Consider the following 26,539-nt stretch of genomic DNA (forward strand, 5'->3'; position numbering starts at 1 on the left):
ACGGTCAGAACGAGGCCACGTGACTTGACAGGAGGAGACACGTGAAATCGTCCCTGCAGCTACTGCGCATGTGCGGCTCAGAGACGGCAAAAGGTAAACAAGCCGAGGTGATGATTTCCATGGAAACCATTAGCCCCGTAAATGCCAGAACTGGAGTCAAGCCATCAGACAGTTGCAAATCAGTGGTCATGCTATCAGACAAGTTTTTTTGGTTGGATATTCAACACAGAAAAACTAAATATAACGTAATGTAATATATAAAATAATGATTACACAGAGTTGTCACACATATATCACCCTCTCTAACATTTACAATACGGTAAGATTATACTGTGGATATTTAAAGATACAGTGCCCCAAATACCAACCCATTGGTTACAAAGTGACATTTTTGCAATATTTCAAATTGGGTTAAAAAATCATTTTCCCATTGGACCAATACGTTTACAATGCAGATGTGTCATACACACCCCCCTCTATGATATCTTACAATACGGTATGAATTTACTGTGGAAATTTAAAGATACAGAGCCCCAAATACGAACCCATTGGCTACATAGTGACATTTTTCCAATACTTCTAAATGGGTTCAAAAATAATTCTCCCATTGGACCAATACGATTACAATGCAGATGTGTCATACACACTCCCCTCTATGATATCTTACAATACGGTAAGATTTTACTGTGGAAATTTAAAGATACAGAGCCCCAAATACCAACCCATTGACTACATATTGACATAATTCCAAATTGGTTTAAAACCAATTCTCCCATTGGACCACATAGTGACATTTTTCCAATACTTCTAAATGGGTTAAAAAAAAATTCTTCCATTGGACCAATATGTTTACAATGCAGATGTGTCATACACACCCCCCTCTATGATATCTTACAATACGGTATGAATTTACTGTGGAAATTTAAAGATACAGCGCCCCAAATACCAACCCATTGACTACATAGTAACATTTTTGCAATATTTCAAATTGGGTTCAAAACCAATTCTCCCATTGGACCAATACGTTTACAATGCAGATATAAACACCCAAATATCTGTACACTGGCTATATATATATATATATATATATATATATATATATATATATATATATATATATATATATATATATAAAGAGTCTAAAGGGTTGCTGCACTTAAAAACTTTCAGTTGCTTTATTTCATGTAGTCACATGGAAAAAATACAAAGCAAGTACAATCTTTCCAGACGTAAACATGACATTAAATGCCTATATAATGCAGATATGGATGGATTACATTTCGGGCTAGTATGCTTGCACCCTTCCTAAGATCCATCAGAGCATATCTAACAGGTTTACTGCAATCAATCAATGTGGAAACAATATGGTTGATTGATTCAATTCATAGTATATTCATCACCTGTGCAGATACGTGTTTTTTACACCATAGACACAAGATCTAACAATTAGCGGCCGATATCCTTATCTCATCATTCTTATTCTCCAAATGTGTTATATGAACCTATGAAAAATACATACATAGATAGAATGAGCATACCCATATACAGACCTCCCTATTTCCAAAACACATTTCTATGTTTTTTTCATTTTTATTATCACTTATAAATCAATACTGTTAAATAAACAAATAAAGATTCAAATCAACACTTGGAGCAATAGTATTTAGAAAATGTATCCAATAATCTTCTCTTTTTCTCAGGGTTATTTCACGGTTACCCCCCCTCCTATTTTTCTCTATTCCCTCCAGGACCATATACTTTAATTGTGATGCATTATGTCCATATTCCACAAAATGTCTGGCTAATGGTAGTTGTGTTAGTTTGTCACGTATTGAATATTTGTGTCTTGCTATCCTGTCTTTTACTTTTTGTGTAGTTTCTCCAACATACACTAAACCGCATGGCCCCTAATGGCATATATGACATATGATGATTGGCAAGTGTAATACCCACGTATAGGGTTATTGAAGCCCCTATGTGGATGTGCAAAAACTTTTCCTTTTATCACGGAGTTGCATTGTATGCATGACAAACACGGATATGATCCAAGATTTTTTTGTCCTAAAAAAGTTGGTTTAATAAATGTGGATGTGGGTTGGTCCGATTTTATTAGTCGGTCCCGTATTGTTCTACCTTTCCTATATGAGGACATGGGGGGATTCCAGAATTCCAGTTTTTAAGTGCAGAAACCCTTTGGACTCTTTTTCTATATATAAGGTCGGTGGGAAGACCTGATTGCTGGCAGTGAATCGTAAGCTGGGTGCGGCTCCTCTACGATTTGAATATATTCTTCCCTTGAGAACGAGCACCGGCTATTTTGTGTGGAATCATCACAAGGATGGCAACGAGTGGCTTATACTCTTTCTCTGAAACTGAGACCTCAAGGATCTTCACAGACACTATGGGATCTAGAGATTTCCTGACCCAGTCATCCCCAATACAACTAATCAAGAAAATGGAGAAGCTTACACAGAGAGCTATTACAATGGAACTACACGAGGTAACACTAGCGGAATACTATAAGATGCAAATGATCCCCAGAGGATTAAGAGTTCGTTTAATTCCAACTTTATTTTCACAAAATATGGACTTCAAAACCAAGTTTGCACAAATTCTAAATAAATGTTCCTTTTATATCATGACATTAACTGTACAATTTTTGCAACAAGAAAGAACTCTTGTACAGCAGGAGATTGTCCAATTAGAAGAACAACTACAACAATGTTCAAATCAAGAGGAACTAATGGAATTTAAGAAAACTAACAAAGATAAATTGGAGAAATTTCATACTAATGTCCAGCTTCGCAAACATACAAAACTTGAGCGGGACCGGGAAGACTACAAAAGTGATCGTGTCTATAACTGGATGGATCCCATATACCATCACCCAAAAGGACATAGGAAAATACAGCGCAAACAATTCGCTAGCTCCATCTCATCTATCACATCTACTGGATCATCAAACAACGCATCCACTACTCCTTTTTTACCAGCAAATATGACCGAACCCGGACCAGGAGGGGCGGCCGGAGAATCAAGAAAAGACGCAACGGGAGGTGTAACTACCAGACGGCAGAACCGACAGAGACACTAGAAGAAAACCTGGTACATAACATTTCCTCCATTATTTTGTCTGAAGCCGAACTTAGTGTATTAAATAAGGGTTTGGGCTTTTGCCTTAAAGAAAGAATGGATGATTTTGTACTTAAGCAGGATTTGTATAGATTTTACAGACAATTAAGATTTAAAGCACATTTATCAGGTGGGTCGATTACCACATATAAGGAATCACTTACATTATCAATTAAAAATATGGGTTTAAAATTGAAAGGCACTAAAGTACCCCCTACATCATGTGCTGCAGTGGAGGTGTATATAGACAAAGTGGAAAATGACATAAAGAAATTCTTGTGTGATAGGAATAAAAGAGATCATATACCCCATAATTTGAATAAAGATGAGATTACAGCATTAAACTCCTTGTCAGCCCGGCGCGATATCACCATCAAACCGGCTGACAAGGGGGGAGCTATTGTGGTAATGGACACCCCCATGTATGAAAATGAAGTGATGAAACATCTTGGTGACACCCTTACATATAGAAAACTTGATTCTAGTCCAGTCTTTAGAGTACAAAAAAGAATCAAAAAAATCCTTATGAATGCGGTTAAGGATAAAATTATTGATGACGAAACTATGACATTTTTGGTGTGTGAATATCCGGTTACACCAGTATTATATATGTTACCAAAAATCCATAAAGACCCAAAAAAAACCCCGGGACATCCCATTGTATCGGGTATGGAATTTGTGACAACCTGTTTAGCACAATATTTGGACAAATGTCTAACACCATTAATGTTAAATATCAAATCGTATATCAAAGACACTACAGATTTCTTGACTAAAATTCAGGATATTAAGTTGTCACCAGATTCCGTCCTGATATCATGGGACGTCTCCAGTCTGTTTACTATCATCCCTCATAGTTTGGGAATAGAGGCATGTCAACGACTGTTAACCCAATCAGGTATCTATAAAACTGAACAGATCTTGTTCCTTCTAGAACTGTTGAGAATTGTCCTTGAGGAAAACTATTTTCTCTTCAAGGATACTCATTTTTTGCAACTAAATGGGGCAGCGATGGGCTCAAATGTTGCACCCCCATATGCAAATGCATTTATGAATATGATAGAAACCTCTTTTATTTATGTGAATTAACTATTTCTCCAACATTGCCATTGTTGGTATAGATTTGTGGACGATATTTTCGCTATATGGGATGACAACATGGAGAGCCTATTTCTGTTCGATAAATATATTAACTATTTAATACCTGGCCTGAAATTTAATATTGAAATTGGTAATAACAGGATTACTTTTCTCGACACTACATTGAAGTTGAGTAACACACAGATTAGTACTGATCTGTATGTGAAACCCACAGATCATAACCAGTTATTACACTTTAACAGCTTTCATCCCCCTAATGTTTTCTATCTCGTCTATTCCAAAAAGTCAAATGCTGAGGGTACAGCGGATCGTGAGTGATCCCCTGTGCGGTGACCAGAGACTCAAAGAAATGAAAAATAAACTCATCAATAAAAGATACCCCCGAACCTTAGTTGATACGGAATCTCTCAATACTGACCATAATGTAACAACCCATAGAGAAACAAAGAGAATTCCCTTTATTATGCAATACCACCCTTTTTCTAAAAACATCTCTAAGATAAGTAAAAAACATTGGAACCTTTTAAGAACTAGTTATCCGATGATACAGGAATTCTGGAATCCCCCCCATGTCCTCATATAGGAAAGGTAGAACAATACGGGACCGACTAACTAATAAAATCGGACCAACCCACATCCACATTTATTAAACCAACTTTTTTAGGACAAAAAAACCTTGGATCATATCCGTGTTTGTCATGCATACAATGCAACTCCATGATAAAAGGAAAAGTTTTTGCACATCCACATAGGGGCTTCAATAACCCTATACGTGGGTATTACACTTGCCAATCATCATATGTCATATATGCCATTAAGTGCCCATGCGGTTTAGTGTATGTTGGAGAAACTACACAAAAAGTAAAAGACAGGATAGCAAGACACAAATATTCAATACGTGACAAATTAACACAACTACCATTAGCCAGACATTTCGTGGAATATGGACATAATGCATCACAATTAAAGTATATGGTCCTGGAGGGAATAGAGAAAAATAGGAGGGGATGGGGTAACCGTGAAATAACCTTGAGGAAAAGAGAAGTTTATTGGATACATTTTCTAAATACTATTGCTCCATATGGTTTAAATGTTGATTTGGATCTTTATTTGTTTATTTAACAGTATTGATTTATAAGTGATAATAAAAATGAAAAAAACATAGAAATGTGTTTCGAAATAGGGAGGTCTGTATATGGGTATGCTCATTCTATCTATGTATGTATTTTTCATAGGTTCATATAACACATTTGGAGAATAAGAATGATGAGATAAGGATATCGGCCGCTAATTGTTAGATCTTGTGTCTATGGTGTAAAAAACACGTATCTGCACAGGTGATGAATATACTATGAATTGAATCAATCAACCATATTGTTTCCACAGGTGATGTATACCACTAATTTGTATTTAAAGGATTGATTGCAGTAAACCTGTTAGATATGCTCTGATGGATCTTAGGAAGGGTGCAAGCATACTAGCCCGAAACGTAATCCATCCATATCTGCATTATATAGGCATTTAATGTCATGATTACGTCTGGAAAGATTGTACTTGCTTTGTAATTTTTCCATGTGACTACATGAAATAAAGCAACCGAAAGTTTTTAAGTGCAGCAACCCTTTGGACTCTTTATATATATCTATATATATCTGGGGTGTTTATATCTGCATTGTAAACGTGTAAGCTCTAACGAGCAGGGCCCTCTGATCCCTCCTGTATTGATTTGTATTGTAAGTGTACTGTCTGCCCCATGTTGTAAAGGGCTGCGCAAACTGTTGGCGCTATATAAATCCTGTATAATAATAATAATAATAATATTGGTCCAATGGGAGAATTGGTTTTGAACCCAATTTGAAATATTGCAAAAATGTCACTATGTAACCAATGGTTTGGTATTTGGGGCTCTGTATCTTTAAATTTCCACAGTAAAATCATACCGCATTGTAAGATATCATAGAGGGGGGTGTGTATGACACATCTGCATTGTAAACGTATTGGTCCAATGGGAGAATTTTTTTTTAACCCATTTAGAAGTATTGGAAAAATATCACTATATAGCCAATGGGTTGATATTTGGGGCTCTGTATCTTTAAATTTCCACAGTAAAATTTTACCGTATTGTAAGATATCATAGAGGGGGGTGTGTATGACACATCTACATTGTAAACGTATTGGTCCAATGGGAGAAATTTTTTTTAACCCAATTTGCAATTATGCAAAAATGTCACTATGTAACCAATTGGTTGATATTTGGGGCTCTGTATCTTTAAATTTCCACAGTAAAATGTAACCGTATTGTAAGATATCATAGAGGGGGGTGTGTATGACACATCTGCATTGTGAACGTATTGGTCCAATGGGAGAATTTTTTTTTAACCCATTTAGAAGTATTGGAAAAATGTCACTATATAGCCAATGGGTTGGTATTTGGGGCTCTGTATCTTTAAATTTCCACAGTAAAATCATACCGTATTGTAAGATATCATAGAGGGGGGTGTGTATGACACATCTGCATTGTAAACGTATTGGTCCAATGGAAGATTTTTTTTTTAACCCATTTAGAAGTATTGGAAAAATGTCACTATATAGCCAATGGGTTGGTATTTGGGGCTCTGTATCTTTAAATTTCCAGAGTAAAATTTTACCGTATTGTAAGATATCATAGAGGGGGGTGTGTATTACACATCTATATTGTAAACGTATTGGTCCAATGGGAGAAATTTTTTTGAACCCATTTGCAATTATGCAAAAATGTCACTATATAGCCAATGGGTTGGTATTTGGGGCTCTGTATCTTTAAATTTCCACAGTAAAATTTAACCATATTGTAAGATATCATAGAGAGGGGTGTGTATGACACATCTGCATTGTAAACGTATTGGTCCAATGGGAGAATTGGTTTTGAACCCAATTTGCAATTATGTCACTATGTAGTCAATGGGTTGGTATTTGGGGCTCTGTATCTTTAAATTGTCACAGTAAAATCTTACCGTATTGTAAGATATCATAGCGGGGGGTGTGTATTACACATCTATATTGTAAACGTATTGGTCCAATGGGAGAAATTTTTTTGAACCCAATTTGCAATTATGCAAAAATCTCACTATATAGCCAATGGGTTGATATTTGGGGCTCTGTATCGTTAAATTTCCACAGTAAAATTTAAGCATATTGTAAGATATCATAGAGGGGGGTGTGTATGACACATCTGCATTGTAAACGTATTGGTCCAATGGAAGAATTTTTTTTTAACCCATTTAGAATTAGTGGAAAAATGTCACTATATAGTCAATAGGTTAGTATTTGGGGCTCTGTATCTTTAAATTTCCACAGTAAAATCATACCATATTGTAAGATATCATAGAGGGGGGTGTGTATGGCACATCTGCATTGTAAACGTATTGGTCCAATGGGAGAATTGGTTTTGAACCCAATTTGCAATTATGTCACTATATAGTCAATAGGTTAGTATTTGGGGCTCTGTATCTTTAAATTTCCACAGTAAAATCATACCGTATTGTAAGATATCATAGAGGGGGGTGTGTAAGGCACATCTGCATTGTAAACGTATTGGTCCAATGGGAGAATTTTTTTTGAACCCATTTAGAAGTATTGGAAAAATGTCACTATATAGCCAATGGGTTGGTATTTGGGGCTCTGTATCTTTAAATTTCCACAGTAAAATCATACCATATTGTAAGATATCATAGAGGGGGGTGTATGACACATCTGCATTGTAAACGTATTGGTCCAATGGAAGATTTTTTTTTTAACCCATTTAGAAGTATTGGAAAAATGTCACTATATAGCCAATGGGTTGGTATTTGGGGCTCTGTATCTTTAAATTTCCAGAGTAAAATTTTACCGTATTGTAAGATATCATAGCGGGGGGTGTGTATTACACATCTATATTGTAAACGTATTGGTCCAATGGGAGAAATTTTTTTGAACCCAATTTGCAATTATGCAAAAATGTCACTATATAGCCAATGGGTTGGTATTTGGGGCTCTGTATCTTTAAATTTCCACAGTAAAATTTAACCATATTGTAAGATATCATAGAGAGGGGTGTGTATGACACATCTGCATTGTAAACGTATTGGTCCAATGGAAGAATTTTTTTTGAACCCATTTAGAATTAGTGGAAAAATGTCACTATATAGTCAATAGGTTAGTATTTGGGGCTCTGTATCTTTAAATTTCCACAGTAAAATCATACCGTATTGTAAGATATCATAGAGGGGGGTGTGTATGGCACATCTGCATTGTAAACGTATTGTCCAATGGGAGAATTGGTTTTGAACCCAATTTGCAATTATGTCACTATGTAGTCAATGGGTTGGTATTTGGGGCTCTGTATCTTTAAATTTTCACAGTAAAATCTTACCGTATTGTAAGATATCATAGAGGGGGGTGTGTATGACACATCTACATTGTAAACGTATTGGTCCAATGGGAGAATTTTTTTTGAACCCATTTAGAAGTATTGGAAAAATGTCACTATATAGCCAATGGGTTGGTATTTGGGGCTCTGTATCTTTAAATTTCCACAGTAAAATCATACTGTATTGTAAATGTTAGAGAGGGTGATGTAACATATAATATAATGATTATACAGAGCTGTCACATATCCATTATGTTATATTTAGTTTTTGTGTTTAAAATCCAACCAAAAAATACTCGTCTGATAGCATGACCACTGATTTGCAACTGTCTGATGGCTTGACTTCAGTAATGCCAGACACTGGAGTCCCCACCCCCTGCAGGTTCCCAGCCTATCTCCTGCAGGCTGCTGCTTGAGTGGGCAGGATGGGGGTGTAGCCCATGGAAGAGGGAGGAGTTCCTGGAGGTGCATTACTTTCCAGGCCTGAAACTCCCCCTCGTCAGTGTTGTGTTTGGTCAGGGTGAGTAGGAAGCTTTGTTCAGCTCCTCCTCCCTGAGTCCTGACCTCTGACCCCCCCTCCCTCCAGATCATACTGTCACTGAACTCCAGGCTTTGGATGGAGTAGTACATCTGCTGGGGAGGGGAACAAAGTCACAAAACTTTAGGATTTTGGAGAGAGGTGAATATGAAGCCAGCCTAGAAGTGCAGAGAGTTGTCACTGCAGTGCTGAGCAAGAAGCCATTGAAGACATCTCTATGTCTCTCCATGTGCCAGGAATCTCTGTCCAGCCATTTCTATATACCATCCCTCAGATCCCTGTATACTTCACACAACAAACATTCCTCATCACATTTCTATATCCCATCCCTAAGATCCCTGTATACTTCACATAACAAACATTCCTCATCACATTTCTATATACCATCCCTAAGATCCCTGTATACTTCACACAACAAACATTCCTCATCACATTTCTATATACCATCCCTCAGATCCCTGTATACTTCACATAACAAACATTCCTCATCACATTTCTATATACCATCCCTCAGATCCCTGTATACTTCACATAACAAACATTCCTCATCACATTTCTATATACCATCCCTAAGATCCCTGTATACTTCACACAACAAACATTCCTCATCACATTTCTATATCCCATCCCTCAGATCCCTGTATACTTCACATAACAAACATTCCTCATCACATTTCTATATACCATCCCTCAGATCCCTGTATACTTCACACAACAAACATTCCTCATCACATTTCTATATCCCATCCCTCAGATCCCTGTATACTTCACACAACAAACATTCCTCATCACATTTCTATATACCATCCCTCAGATCCCTGTATACTTCACACAAACATTCCTCATCACATTTCTATATACCATCCCTCAGGTCCCTGTATACTTCACATAACAAACATTCCTCATCACATTTCTATATACCATCCCTCAGATCCCTGTATACTTCACATAACAAACATTCCTCATCACATTTCCTTGTATTTCGCACATAGGGGAACCCGTTCACTTGAATGGGCCGCCATATATGTGACAAACACATTATAGAAGCTTTAGAAACTTTTAAGGCATGCAGCTTTTCCACAAGACAGAACACACGTCTGATCATCGCATTTGGGGCGCCATTAACAATTATTGGGCACCTCAAGTTCTTTGCGCCATGTATGTAATCTGTTACCGTCCCATGATCATATATGTAATTTGTGACTGTCCCGTGTGTCATGTATGTAATCTGTGACTGCCCCTTGTGTCATGTATGTAATCTGAGACCATCTCGTGATCATGTATGTCATTTGTGACTGTCCCGTGTGTCATGTATGTAATCTGTGACTGCCCCTTGTGTCATGTATGTAATCTGAGACCATCTCGTGATCATGTATGTCATTTGTGACTGTCCCGTGTGTCATGTATGTAATCTGTGACTGTCCCTTGTGTCATGTATGTAATCTGTGACCATCTCGTGATCATGTATGTAATCTGTGACCGTCCCTTGTGTCATGCATGTAATCTGTGACTGTCCTTTGTGTCATGTATGTAATCTATGACTGTCCGTTGTGTCTTGTATGCAATCTCTGACCATCCCATGTGTCATGTATGTAATCTATGACTGTCCCGTGTGTCATGTATGTAATATGTGACTGTCCCTTGTGTCATGTATGTAATCAATGACTGTCCCGTGTGTCATGTATGTAATCTATGACTGTCCCGTGTGTCATGTATGTAATCTATGACTATCCCTTGTGTCTTGTATGCAATCTCTGACCATCCCGTGTGTCATGTATGTAATCTATGACTGTCCTGTGTGTCATGTATGTAATTTGTGACTGTCCCTTGTGTCATGTATGTAATCTATGACTGTCCCTTGTGTCTTGTATGCAATCTCTGACCATCCCGTGTGTCATGTATGTAATCTTTGACTGTCCCTTGTGTCATGTATGTAATCTGTGACTGTCCCTTGTGTCATGTATGTAATCTCTGACCGTCCCTTGTGTCATGTATGCAATCTATGACTCTCCCGTGTGTCATGTATGTAATCTGTGACTGTCCCGTGTGTCATAGATGTAATCTATGACACTCCCGTGTGTCATGTATGTAATCTGTGACTGTCCTATGTGTCATATATATAAAATCTATGATCGTCCCGTGTGTCATGTATGTAATCTCTAACTCTTGTATCATGTATGTAATCTCTGACTGTCCCAAGGGTTTCCCCTGGGGGGGTATTGCTCTCCTCTGATCATACAGAATGGAATCAGGGGGGCCCCAGCTAAACCCCCCTAAAATGTCTGATAGATCCCCCATCAGGGGGCGCTCTGGGCTCCTCCGGGGACAAAGTTCCCCCTTTGGTGTCATAATGAGTGGCGGCAGAATCGCCTCTTGAAGCGCACATGTGACTTTCCCTGACAATGGCGCGGTCATGTGACGCCGTACACAAATCTCATTTCTATCATTTTATCCCACAAATAGCGCTTTTTATTGGTGGGATTTCATCACCTCGCTGCTTTTTTACATTTTTTGCGCCATAAACAGGAAAAAAACTACAGTTTTGAAAAAAAAAATTATATCTTTTTACTTCCCGCTATAAAACATTTCCAATAATTGTTTTTTTTTTTTTAAATCAAATTTCTTCATCAATTTAAGCGAAATGTTTTTGGTAAAAATATCCCAATAAGGCCTCTTTCACACGGGGGGGGGCATCGGCGGTAAAGCGGCGCTTTACCGTGGGTATTCGGCCGCTAGTGGGGCGATTTTACCCCCCGCTAGCGGCCGAGAAAGGCAGAGGCGCTTTGCCGGTGGAATAGCCGCGCTGTCCCATTGATTTCAATGGGAAGAAGCGGTGAAGGAGCGGTGTATACAACGCTCCTCCACCGCTCCGAAGATGCAGCTAGCAGGACTTTTTTTCCCGGCCTGCTAGCGCACCGCTCCCTCGGGGCTTTCACACTGGAGAGACAGCAGCGCCTGTTTTGGGTCGGTTTGCAGGCGCTATTTTTAGCGCAATAGCGCCTGCAAACCGCCCCAGTGTGAAAGGGGCCTAAGTGTAAATTGATTGGTTTATAGAAACGTTATCACATCTACAAACTATGCGATATATACTGGATTTTATATTTGTTTATTCATACTAGTAATGGCGGCAATCAGCGACTTCTAGCGGGACTGCAATATTGCGGCGGACAATCTGACACTGACTGACACATTGTGGGAACCAGTGACACCAATACAGTGATCACTACTAATATTATATGCCCAACTGCTGGCCCACGCAACCCTCTGATGTGACCCGCCACCTCCTGCTCTGGGGTGGCCGGTCAGCAAGCCCAGATCACGGGTTCTCCGACCCGCCATCCCCGAGAATCGTGTGAATGGAGCCGTCGCTAGAGTAAGCATGCGGCTGCAGTAGAGAGCAGAGCCAATGAGTCCTGTATAGTGCCGGCTCCTGTCACAGGCGGAGTGATACCAAATGTACTCTGCCTGGGACACCAGCCGCCAGCGATACCCACCAGGAGTACCCAGCAGCAATAACCGCTAGCAGTAACTGCTAACAGTACCCACCAGTAGTACCAGCAAAACCCACCAGCACCCGCCAACAGTACCCACCAGCAGTATCCACAATACCCGCCAGAAGTACCAGCAAAACCGACCATCTGTATTCATCCAGGGGGACAGCCAGCAGCAGCCGCCAGCCATACCCGCCTGGGGGACAGCAACCGCCAACGATACCTGCAGGAATCCTGAGGAAGAAGTGAAGATTGAGGTCAGTTTTTAATAAAAAATCAAACAGCAATGGGGATATCTGCACTCTGCACTCGCTACACTGGGCTGCTTTCACATTGATCTGCAGGTGCGGTGCAATGTACCTGTACTGATCCATAGACTTCTATTATTACCTGTACTGACCCATAGACTTCTGTTATTACCTGTACTGACCCATAGACTTCTGTTATTACCTGTACTGAGCCATAGACTTCTATTATTACCTGTACTGACCCATAGACTTCTGTTATTACCTGTACTGACCCATAGACTTCTATTATTACCTGTACTGAGCCATAGACTTCTGTTATTACCTGTACTGACCCATAGACTTCTTTTATTACCTGTACCGAGCCATAGACTTCTATTATTACCTGTACTGAGCCATAGACTTCTGTTATTACCTGTACTGACCCATAGACTTCTGTTATTACCTGTACTGAGCCATAGACTTCTGTTATTACCTGTGAGCCACAGACTTCTGTTATTACCTGTACTGACCCATAGACTTTTATTATTACCTGTACTGACCCACAGACTTCTGTTATTACCTGTACTGACCCATAGACTTCTATTATTACCTGTACTGACCCATAGACTTCTGTTATTACCTGTACTGAGCCATAGACTTCTGTTATTACCTGTACTGACCCATAGACTTCTGTTATTACCTGTACTGAGCCATAGACTTCTATTATTACCTGTACCGAGCCATAGACTTCTATTATTACCTGTACTGAGCCATAGACTTCTGTTATTACCTGTGAGCCACAGACTTCTGTTATTACCTGTACTGACCCATAGACTTCTATTATTACCTGTACTGACCCACAGACTTCTGTTATTACCTGTACTGACCCATAGACTTCTATTATTACCTGTACTGAGCCATAGACTTCTGTTATTACCTGTACTGACCCATAGACTTCTGTTATTACCTGTACTGATCCATAGACTTCTATTATTACCTGTACTGACCCATAGACTTCTGTTATTACCTGTACTGAGCCATAGACTTCTGTTATTACCTGTACTGACCCATAGACTTCTGTTATTACCTGTACTGACCCATAGACTTCTATTATTACCTGTACTGACCCATAGACTTCTATTATTACCTGTACTGACCCATAGACTTCTGTTATTACCCGTACTGACCCATAGACTTCTGTTATTACCTGTACTGACCCATAGACTTCTGTTATTACCTGTACTGACCCATAGGCTTCTGTTATTACCTGTACTGACCCATAGACTTCTGTTATTACCTGAACTGATCCATAGACTTCTGTTATTACCTGTACTGACCCATAGGCTTCTGTTATTACCCGTACTGAGCCATAGACTTGTGTTATTACCCGTACTGAGCCATAGACTTCTGTTATTACCCGTACTGAGCCATAGACTTCTATTATTACCCGTACTGAGCCATAGACTTCTATTATTACCCGTACTGAGCCATAGACTTCTGTTATTACCTGTGGGTTTGGTGTGCTTTCAGAAAGTGCATCACACCTGCAGGATATAATAGAATTCTATGGCAAAGTGCAGCTAACCCACAGGAAAGCCACAGGCGCACTGCGCTGAACCCACGGTGCAGGTAAACTGTAGCGCATCAGTGTGAAAGCAGCCTTAGCACTCAATCATACAATCGGTCCCTGCTTTGCAGGGAACCGAAATCCCGCACATCCCCCACTGACAGGACAGAGCTCTGCCTTGTTTACATAGGCAGAGCTCTGTTCTGTGTCTCTCCTCGCTAATCAGCAGGTGTCGGAGGACATACATTGGCTGGAGGACATGCTTACTTAACTCCTCTATGCAGTTGGTTTTGCACAGAGCAGCCCGGATCCTCCTCTTCTCAGGTCCCTCATCGGTGCTCCTGGCCCCTTCCTCCTGTTGAGTGCCCACACAGCAAGCAGCTTGCTATGGGGGCACCTGAGCCGAGTCACCAGGGCCGCTGTTAGAAATCATGGGGCCTCCGCACAGCCTACCTGATGGGGCCTCTTTCAACCACACCCTTGACCCCACCCCTGACCTCGGCTCAAAACAAAATGCAGGTTTGTTGCCATTTACATATATGTGTGTGTTTGCAATTGCACAAAGGAGTGGGGGCAGTTTAAATTGTATTTTTTTTTTTTTTAAATAAAAAAATCTTACACTGTATCTTTTACATTTTTTTTTCTTTGTTCTTTCCTTTCACAAGGGATGTACAACATCCCTTGTGATAGTATAGGCCATGACAGGTCCTGTTTATGGAGATATCTGGGGTCTTTTAGACCCTCTTATCTGTCCTCTGGCCTCCAAAGCACCTGATCAAACCAAGATCAGTCTGATCAGATGCTTGTTCAGGCCGGTAATGGATTGTTTACATGATAACAAAACCGGAAGTGATACAATTCTCGCCACTCCTGGTTTGTGACGTCACACAGTGGGAGGAACGACATCCACCCCTCTCACTGTGTCTAAGGAACTGGATGCTACTGGTCCCATCTTAAAGGTGGTGGTTGAGGGACCCTCTTCCACTGCCTGGAAAAATAATCCAGCGGCTTCTTAGCCACTAGGATTACTTTTAGTTTGTGCAGAATTGCTGGGGCTAAAAAATTATATCATTGCTGCAGTGATGACCGAGATATCACCCTTCCAATCCAGAGACGTACTGGTACATCGCTGGACGGGAAGAGGTTAAAGTGGCTTTGTTTGGAGGGCAGTAAAAATGCAGCTCTGCTGCACATCTTTACTGCTTCACCCAAATGAAGTGTAAAGTAGCAGCATCTCACCGTCTTATGATCATCAGCATTACAGTAATCACACAGACAGCACAGTAAGCAGGTGCCTTATCATGGCTCTATCATGGCCCTATCATGGCTCTATCATATCCCTATCATGGTCCTATCATGGTCCTATTATGGCCCTATCATGGCTCTATCATGCCTCTATTATGGCTCAAACATATCCCTATCATGGTCCTATCATGGCCCTATCATATCCCTATTATGGCCCTATCATGGCCTTATCATAGTTCTATCATATCCCTATCATGGCCCTACCATAGCTCTATCATATCCCTATCATGCCTGTATCATGGCCCTATCATGGCCTTATCATATCCCTACCATGGCTTTACCATGGTTCTACCATGGCCCTATTATATCCCTATAATGCCTCTATCGTGCCTCTACCATGGCCCCACCATGGCCCTACCATGGCTTTATCATATCTCTATCATATCCCTATCATGCCTATATCATGCCTCTATCATGGCTATATCATTCCTCTATCATGGCTCTATCATATCCCTATCATGGCTATATCATGCCTCTATCATGGCTATATCATGCCTCTATCATGGCCCTATCATGGCTCTATCATGCCTCTATCATGGCTATATCATGCCTCCTATCATGGCCCTATCATATCCCTATCATGGCTATATCATGCCTCTATCATGGGTATATCATGGTTTTATCATGGTCCTATCATATCCCTATTAAGCCCTATCATGGCCTTATCATAGCCCTATCATAGCTCTATAATATCTCTATCATGGCTCTATCATAGCTCTATAATTTCTCTATCATATCCCTATCATATCCCTATCATGGCCCTACCATGGTTTTATCATAGCTCTATCATACCCCTACCATGGCCCTATCATAGCTCTATAATATCTCTATCATATCCCTATCATGGCTCTATCATAGCTCTATAATATCTCTATCATATCCCTATCATGGCCCGACCATGGTTTTATCATAGCTCTATCATATCCCTATCATGGCTCTATCATAGCTCTATACTATCTCTATCATATCCCTATCATGGCTCTATCATAGCTCTATCATATCTCTATCATATCCCTATCATGGCTCTATCATAGCTCTATCATATCTCTATCATATCCCTATCATGGCTCTATCATATCTCTATCATATCCCTATCATATCCCTATCATGGCCCTACCATGGTTTTATCATAGCTCTATCATACCCCTACCATGGCCCTATCATAGCTCTATAATATCTCTATCATATCCCTATCATGGCTCTATCATAGCTCTATAATATCTCTATCATATCCCTATCATGGCCCTACCATGGTTTTATCATAGCTCTATCATATCCCTATCATGGCTCTATCATAGCTCTATACTATCTCTATCATATCCCTATCATGGCTCTATCATAGCTCTATACTATCTCTATCATATCCCTATCATGGCTCTATCATAGCTCTATACTATTTCTATCATATCCTTATCATGGCTCTATCATAGCTCTATAATATCTCTATCATATCCCTATCATGGCTCTATCATGGCTCTGCTTTTGAATGAACGAAAGACTATTTGAATTTAAAAAAAAAAAAATTCTAAAACGAAATTCGAAAGAACGAAAAACATTTGGATAATTTTGTTTTTCGTATTTTCTAACATAATTAAATTATTAACCATTATTATAGTTTTTATTATTATTATTTTAATTATAACTATTATTATAGGTTATTATTATTTATTAACTATTAAGTTATAGGTATTGGAATTTCCTTTCAAATTTGGCAAACCGAACGTAACGAATTTATCTGAAATAACGAATGTCGCAATAATCACACAGACAGCACAGTAAGCAGGTGCTCTATCATGGCTCTATCATGGCTCTATCATTGCCCTATCATGGCTCTATCATGGCTCTATCATATCCCTATCATGGTCCTATTATGGCCCTATCATGCCTCTATTATGGCTATATCATGCCTCTATCATGGCCCTATCATATCCCTATCATGGCCCTACCATGGTTTTATCATGGCTATATCATATCCCTATCATGGTCCTATCATGGCCCTATCCTATCCCTATTATGGCCCTATCATGGCCTTATCATAGCTCTATCATATCCCTATCATGGCCCTACCATAGCTCTATCATATCCCTATCATGCTTCTACCATGGCCCTATCATGGCCTTATCATAGCTTTATCATATCCCTATCATGGCCCTATTATATCCCTATCATGCCTCTATCATGCCTCTACCATGGCCCTACCATGGCTCTATCATATCTCTGTCATATCCCTATCATGGCTATATCATGCCTATATCATGGCTATATCATGCCTCTATCATGGCTATATCATATCCCTATCATGGCTATATCATATCCCTATCATGGCTATATCATGCCTCTATCATGGCTATATCATGGCTATATTAATGCCTATATCATGCCTCTATCATGGCCCTATCATGGCTCCATCATATCCCTATCATGGCTATATCATGCCTCTATTATGGCTATATCATGGCCTTATCATGGCTCTATCATATCCCTATCATGGCCCTACCATGGTTTTATCATGGCCCTATCATATCCCTATTATGGCCCTATCATGGCCTTATCATGGCCTTATCATGGCCCTATCATAGCTCTATAATATCTCTATCATATCCCTATCATGGCCCTATCATAGCTCTATAATATCCCTATCATGGCCTTACCATGGCCCTATCATGGCTCTATCATATCCCTATCATGGCTATATCATAGCTCTATAATATCTCTATCATATCCCTATCATGGCTCTATCATAGCTCTATAATATCCCTATCATATCCCTATCATGGCCCTACCATGGCTCTATTATGGCTATATCATGGCAGTGGCGTAGCGTGGGTTGTCAGCACCCGGGGCAAGGCAAGTAATTTGCGCCCCCCCCCCCCCTAACCTGTGGACTTCCTATCCCTGAGTCCCTTCAAATACAATAGTACTGACCTACCTGATTCCTATACTGACCACTACACTACATTGTCCACTACACTGAGAACTACACTGTCCACTACACTACATTGTCCACTACACTGACCACTATACTATACTGTCCACTATACTACACTGACCACTATACTGACCACTATACTATACTGTCCACTATACTACACTGACCACTATACTGTCCACTACACTGACCACTACACTGTCCACTATACTACACTGTCCACTATACTACACTACACTGTCCACTATACTGCACTACACTGTCCACTATACTACACTATACTGACCACCATACTACACTGACCACTATACTACACTACACTGACCACTATACTACACTGTCCACTATACTACACTACACTGACCACTATACTACACTACACTGTCCTCCATACTATACTGACCACCATACTACACTGTCCACTATACTACATTAAACTGTCCACTATACACTGACCACTATACTACACTGACCACTATACTACACTATACTGACCACCATACTACACTGTCCACTATACTACACTGTCCACTATACTACATTACACTGACCACCATACAACACTACACTGTCCACTATACTACACTACACTGTCCACTATACTACACTACACTGTCCACTATACTATACTGTCCACTACACTACACTGACCTCTATACTAAACTACACTATACTGACCACTATACTAACCACTATACTATACTACACTAACCACTATACTACACTATACTGACCATCATACTACACTGTCCACTATACTACACAACACTATACTGACCACCATACTACACTACACTGTCCACTATACTACACTGTCCACTATACTGACCACCATACTACACTACACTGACCACTACACTGTCCATTATACTATACTGACCACTATACTACACTACACTGACCACCACACTATACTACACTGTCCACTACACTATACTGACCACTATACTGTCCACTACACTAACCACCATACTGACCACTATACTACACTACACTGACCTCCATACTAAACTACACTATACTGACCACTATGCTAACTACTATACTACACTAACCACTATACTGTACTATACTGACCACCATAATACACTGTCCACTATACTACACTACACTGACTACTACACTATACTGTCCACTACACTGCCCCCCATACTGACCACTACACTACACTGACCTCCATACTAAACTACACTATACTAATCACTATACTATACTGACCACTATACTGACCACTATACTACACTACACTGTCCACTATACTGACCACTATACTACACTACACTGTCCACTATACTGACCACTATACTACACTATACTGTCCACTATACTGACCACTATACTACACTACACTGTCCACTATACTGACCACTATACTACACTATACTGTCCTGCCTACAGTCTCTCTCTCTCACCCCGCCGCCCCCCCGGCCAGTAACAAGACTCTCACGAGGGAGTCTCACTCACCTCTTATCCTGGCCTGCATCAGTCCGGATGAGGAGGAGAAGACAGCGGCGGCTCACGTTGTTTCTTCTCTCCCCTGCGCTCTGCCTGCTGCCATGTTCAGTGTCCAGCGCACTGTGATTGGGCGTATGGGGGGTCATGTGCGGAGGCGGGACTTCAGGAGCGATCGAGGACAGGCCAGCCCTACGCCTCACATGACCCCCATACGCCCAATCACAGGGCGCCGGACACTTAACATGGCGGCCGGAGCGCAGGGTACACAGGAATTTGAAATTAGGAGGAGGCAGCCAGTGGCACATACTGGCGCCCCCCTAAATGTCGCGCCCGGGGCCACGGCACCCCCTGCACCCCCCACGCTACGCCACTGTATCATGGCCTTATCATGGCTCTATCATATCCCTATCATGGCCCTACCATGGTTTTATCATGGCCCTATCATATCCCTATTATGGCCCTATCATGGCCTTATCATGGCCCTATCATGGCCCTATCATAGCTCTATAATATCTCTATCATATCCCTATCATGGCCCTATCATGGCTCTATAATATCTCTATCATATCCCTATCATGGCTCTATCATATCCCTATCATGGCTCTATCATATCCCTATTATGGCCCTATCATGGCCTTATCATGGCCCTATCATAGCTCTATCATATCTCTATCATATCCCTATCATGGCCCTATCATATCCCTATTATGGCCCTATCATGGCCTTATCATGGCCCTATCATAGCTCTATAATATCTCTATCATATCCCTATCATGGCTCTATCATGGCTCTGCTTTTGAATGAACGAAAGACTATTTGAATTTAAAAAAAAAAAAAATTTCTAAAACGAAATTCGAAAGAACGAAAAACATTTGGATAATTTTGTTTTTCGTATTTTCTAACATAATTAAATTATTAACCATTATTATAGTTTTTATTATTATTATTTATAAACTATTAAATTATAGGTATTGGAATTTCCTTCCAAATTTGGCAAACTGAACGTAACGAATTTTTCTGAAATAACGAATGCCGCATCTAAATGAAATGATCTGATAAACGAAAAAAAAAAAAAAAAATTAAACGAGCACTTACTGTGCTGCCTGTGTGATTTATTATAATATTGATACCCTGCTGTGCTGGGAGTTCTATAAAAGGACACAGTGAGGGTTCAATGCTCTATTATTCACTCGCTGTGTCCAGTGCAGCTACGCTCTCCTTCTGATGTTCCCTGGCAGCCTTTTACGTCACGTAAGGGAATTTAACAAGACTCGTGGCCACTCATTAAAATTAGAAGAAAAGCAGTTTTACTGCATAGAGGGTTCTTTACTGTAAGAGCGGCAAGGATGTGGAATCCCCTTCCACAGGCGGTGGTCTCAGCGGGGAGCATCGATAATTTAAAAAAAACTATTAGATAAGCACCTGAACGACCGCAACATACAGGGATATACAATGTAATACTGACATATAATCACACACATAGGTTGGCCTTGATGGACTTGTGTCTTTTTTTAACCTCACCTACTATGTAACTATGTTTTTTGAGAAGTGCAGCTCCTTACGTTTATCTATTTATGATTGTGTACATTTCACTTTGAGCTGCAGCTGTAGTTGTTGGTTTGGAAACAGCGCAGTTTTTTTCTTTTACATACTACAGGAGACGGTCAGAGACTGCAGACATTATACAGGAGATGGTCAGAGACTGCAGACATTATACAGGAGATGGTCAGAGACTGCAGACATGATACAGGAGACGGTCAGAGACTGCAGACATAATACAGGAGACGGTCAGAGACTGCAGACATTATACAGGAGATGGTCAGAGACTGCAGACATTATACAGGAGATGGTCAGAGACTGCAGATATGATACAGGAGATGGTCAGAGACAGCAGACATGATACAGGAGGTGGTCAGAGACTGCAGACATAGTACAGGTTATGGTCAGAGACTGCAGACATATTATAGGAGATGGTCAGAGACTGCAGACATGATACAGGAGATGGTCAGAGAATTTGGGCATTTAATGTCCAATTGAACTTTCAGTTAAAATCAGCTAAATGCATTTCAGGTGCATCAAAATAAAAGATCCCCCTCCTTCCCTCCATCCTTTCTTTCCCCCTCTCCTCCCCCTTCTTCCCTACTTGTCATCTTCCATCCCTTATTTTCCTTTTCCTAGTCCTTTCTCCCCCCCCCTCCCCTCACTCCCTTTCACTTAAATTATTTTTTATAGTAGATTTATATTTCACTTAGGATATTTTCATTTATTCATTTTTGCACTACTCCTTTGGCTAGATTCCAGGCGAACAATTTTTTCGGGCCCTATTTGGCGTCTCCCTATGTGCACTACCCAGTGACGGTTTTTCTTGACATTGAGTCGCAGGCAAAAGATCCTCATATGGGTGAGCGATTGGTGATGGGCGTGGTAGTCGACAGCCGACTCTACCGTGCCATTATTATTTTTATTTCCTATTTTTTTTTTTGTATTGTATTCTAAGTCAATGTAATGTTTTTAATTTTCTTTCGTTCTATGCAGTGTTACATCTAATTGTTCTTTAAAACATCCCTTGATGAGCCCAGAGTGGCGAAACATGTCGGGACAATCACTCCAATGATATTGCCGAGTGATTCAATGTTGTCATCTGCTTTGAATTCTAGATGTTTCCTTGTACATGTGCACATAACTTATACAGTGGAACCTTGGATTAGGAGCATAATCCGTTCCAGGAGAATGCTCGTGTTCCAAAGTACTCGCATATCAAAGCGAGTTTTCCCATGGAAGTCAACGGAAACGAAAATAATTCATTCCGCATTGACTTCAATGGGATGCAATACCGCATGCGGGCAGAGGCGGGGGGGGGGGAGGCTGGAGAGCCTCTGAAACGGCCGAAAAGGCCCGAGAACAGTTCGGCTGACCTCGGCAAACCTCGGAAAGACTTCCTACCCGAGATTTGCCGAGGTCAGCCGTGCTGTACTCGGGGCCTTTCCGTGCATTTCCGGACGTTCGGCTCTGCTTGGCTCCGGCGCCCCCCCCCACCTCAGGCCAAAAGCGGTACTGCCCACCGCTTTGGCCTGAATTGTGCTCGTTTTGCGAGACAACACTCATAAACCGAGTTACGTTTTTTTAAAATACAGTGCTTGTATTGCGAAACGCTCGTTAACCGCTTTACTCGCAATCCGAGGTTCCACTGTACCAAAAAAAAACTTTTAACTTTGTCTTGTATGTAGCAATAAAAATCTTGTCATTTTTTTTATACATATTGCGGAGTATTGAAATGACTTCTTCTTGTTTTGCCGGCACCCTCAAAAATTTCCCTTGTCTACACTTATCTACAGGGATGTTGGTGCCATTTCCTTGTCATTGTCACCTACCCACATTGCTACTTCCCAAAAGATGCGCAAAGTTTTACAGTTGTGTTTCTTTTTCTTTTTTTTTATAAAGCAGCCACAGCCTGAGTAGAAAATCCTGTCCTCTGCCAGCATGCTGCAGAGTGGCACCCTTGCTGTGGTCTTCAGAGGCTCAACACAACCCCTATAAGCCTCTCAATTGAAAAGCTCCTGCTCCCTGCTGATTGGAGAGCTCCTGGTCTGACTCAGCGGGGGGGGGGGGGGGGGGGGGGGGCATGTGCAGAGAGGCTGCTGCTTCCGCATACAGAGAGCATGGGTGCTACTCTGCAGCATGCTGGCAGGGGACTGGCTTTTCTACTCAGGCTGTGCACACCTTTTGCTTTTATGAACCTGACATGTATTTAGCAGATTTAAACTAAAAGTTCAATTGGCCTTTAACTGCTGGAAGTCAGTCTAGGCAAGAACATACAAACACAGTTGGCAGGGGCCCAGGGGCTGCACATTGAACTGCCAAAGGGCCACCAGTTGGGCACCAGGGGGTTAGAACCTCTGTCAAAATTGCTATTGGTGTTTGTGTCCCCATTGGGAACATTCACCCTGATTTCCTGTCCCAGTGAATGCACAGGAAATTACGTTTTCTGATTGGAAGAAATCTCTTTCTGAATACCTGATCTTTTGTTTCTCTTCCAGTTATTGAAGGACGCTTCCCTGAATGCAGATGATGGTTGTTTTCTTCAGCAGCCTTCAGGCTTTTCCAAAGACCTCCAAACTCCTGGCCCATCTCCATGGAGCCTCTTTCCGCTTATAACCTCAGTACGAGGCTCGGCCTGCACACATCCAGCCAATGGCAGAAGAGGGAGGCCAAGGAAAGAATCCTTATCACCGCAGTGCAGCGTCACTGCTAGGAAATAAAGAAGACCCCTGTGCCTGAGACTGTACTGGTCTAAATACCACCAATCGTGCAACTTTGTCCATAGGCAGTGTCATCGGTCTGGAAACTCTGATGCAGCCGGCTATGTTGGGGCCTCGAAAAAAAATGTTGGTTTCCTCCTTCGACCTATTAAAATATATCTGAACTGTTCACTTGTGGTGTGTGGAGCATCTACCACAGATCTCTAGCCAGCAAAGGGGACCTTATTCAATTCTGTTTGTAACATATTAACCACTTGCTGCCTGCTGGGGCAATTTTTTTTACTTTTTCACTTAGAACCCCCAAGTATTAGTGCCTTGAAAAAGTATTCATACCCCTTGACATTTTCCACATTTTGTCATGTTACAACCAGAAATGTATTGGGATTTTATGTGATAGACCAACACAAAGTGGCACATAATTGTGAAGTGGAAGGAAAATGATAAATGGTTTTCAACATTTTTCACAATAAAATATGTGAAAAGTGTGGGGGGCATTTGTATGGCGCCCCCCTGAGTCAATACTTTGTAGAACCTCCTTTCTCTACAATTACAGCTGCAAGTTTTTTTGGGGATGTCTCTACCAGCTTTGCACTTCTAGAGAGGGACATTTTTGCCCATTCTTCTTTGCAAAATATCTCAAGCTCTGTCCGATTGGATGGAGAACGTCTGTGAACAGCAATTTTCAAGTCTTTCCACAGATTCTCAATGTGATTTAGGTCTGGACTGTGACTGGACCGTTCTAACACATGAATATGCTTTGATCTAAACCATTCCATTGTAGCTCTAGTTGTATGTTTGGGGTCGTTGTCCTGCTGAAAAGTGAACCTCCGCCCCAGTCTCAAGTCTTTTGCAGACTCTAACAGGTTTTCTTCTAAGATTGTCCTGTATTTGGCTCCATCCATCTTCCCATCAACTCTGATCAGCATCCCTGTCCCTGCTGAAGAAAAGCATCCCCACAACATGATGCTGCCACCACCATGTTTCACAGTGGGGATGGTGTGTTCAGGGTGATGTGCAGTGTTAGTTTTCCCCCACACATAGCGTTTTGCATTCAGGCAAAAAAGTTCAATTTTGGTCTCATCTGACCAGAGCACCTTCTTCCACATGTTTGCTGTGTCCCCCACATGGCTTCTCACAAACTACAAATGGGACTTCTTATGGTTTTCTTTTAACAATGTCTTTCTTCTTGCCACTCTCCCATAAAGGTCAGATTTGTGGAGAACACGACTAATAGTTGTCCTGTGGACAGATTCTCCCACCTGAGCTGTGGATCTCTGCAGCTCCTCCAGAGTTACCATGGACCTCTTGGCTCTTCTCTAATGAATGCTCTCCTTGCCCGGCCGGTCAGTTTAGTTGAACGGCTATGTCTTGGTAGGTTTGCAGTTGTGCCATATTCTTTCCATTTTCTGAAAGCTTGAGATATTTTTTTTATAACCTAACACTGCTTTAACCACTTCAGCCCCGGAAGGATTTGCCCCCTTAACCAGGCCATTTTTTGTGATCCGGCACTGTGTCGCTTTGACTGACAATTGTGCTGTCCTGCGGCGGCTGCACCCAAACAAAATTGACGTCCTTTTTTTCCCACAAATAGAGATTTCTTTTGGTGGTATTTGAACACCTTTGGAGTTTTTATTCTTTTGCACTATAAACAAAAAAAGACTGACAGTTTTGAAAAAATTTTTTTTTTTAAATTTCTGATATAATACATATCCCCCCCCCCCCCAAAAAAAAAAATATAAAAAAAAAAAAATATCGCAATAAGTGTAAATTGATTGGTTTGCGCAAAAGTTATCTACAAACTATGGGGTAGATTTAGGGACTTTTATTTATTGTTTTTACTAGTAATGGCGGTGATCTGCGACATTGCGGCAGACAAATCTGACCCCAAATTACACTTTTTTGGGGACCAGTGACATTATTACATTGATCAGTGCTATAAAAAACGCACTGATCAATGTATAAATGGCACTGGCAGGGAAGGGGTTAACACTGGGGGGGGGGGGGGCAATCAAGGGGTTAAGTGTGTTCCCTTGGTGTGTTCTAACTGTAGGGGGGATGGGCTGCAAGGGACATGACAGAGATCACTGGGAACAGAAGATCTCTGACATGTCATCTGGCAGAACAGGGAATCGCCAGTTACCCGTTCTG

General features: G+C 40.9%; 1 long non-coding RNA gene across 2 annotated transcripts; it reads left to right on the forward strand.

Moving 5' to 3' along the window:
• LOC141147184 (uncharacterized) lies at positions 1-24,560 on the forward strand. 2 transcript variants are annotated; one of them, XR_012245028.1, is made up of 3 exons: positions 1-93; positions 12,811-12,906; positions 24,170-24,560. It is a non-coding gene; the product is annotated as an uncharacterized lncRNA (long non-coding RNA). The 2 variants fall into 2 exon arrangements; XR_012245026.1 differs by lacking the exon at positions 1-93 and having other exon boundaries at positions 11,859-12,906.
• The last annotated feature ends 1,979 nt before the right edge of the window (positions 24,561-26,539 follow it).

The sequence above is a fragment of the Aquarana catesbeiana genome, linkage group LG06, assembly GCF_042186555.1.
Source record: "Aquarana catesbeiana isolate 2022-GZ linkage group LG06, ASM4218655v1, whole genome shotgun sequence".
NCBI classification, from domain to species: Eukaryota; Metazoa; Chordata; class Amphibia; order Anura; family Ranidae; genus Aquarana; species Aquarana catesbeiana.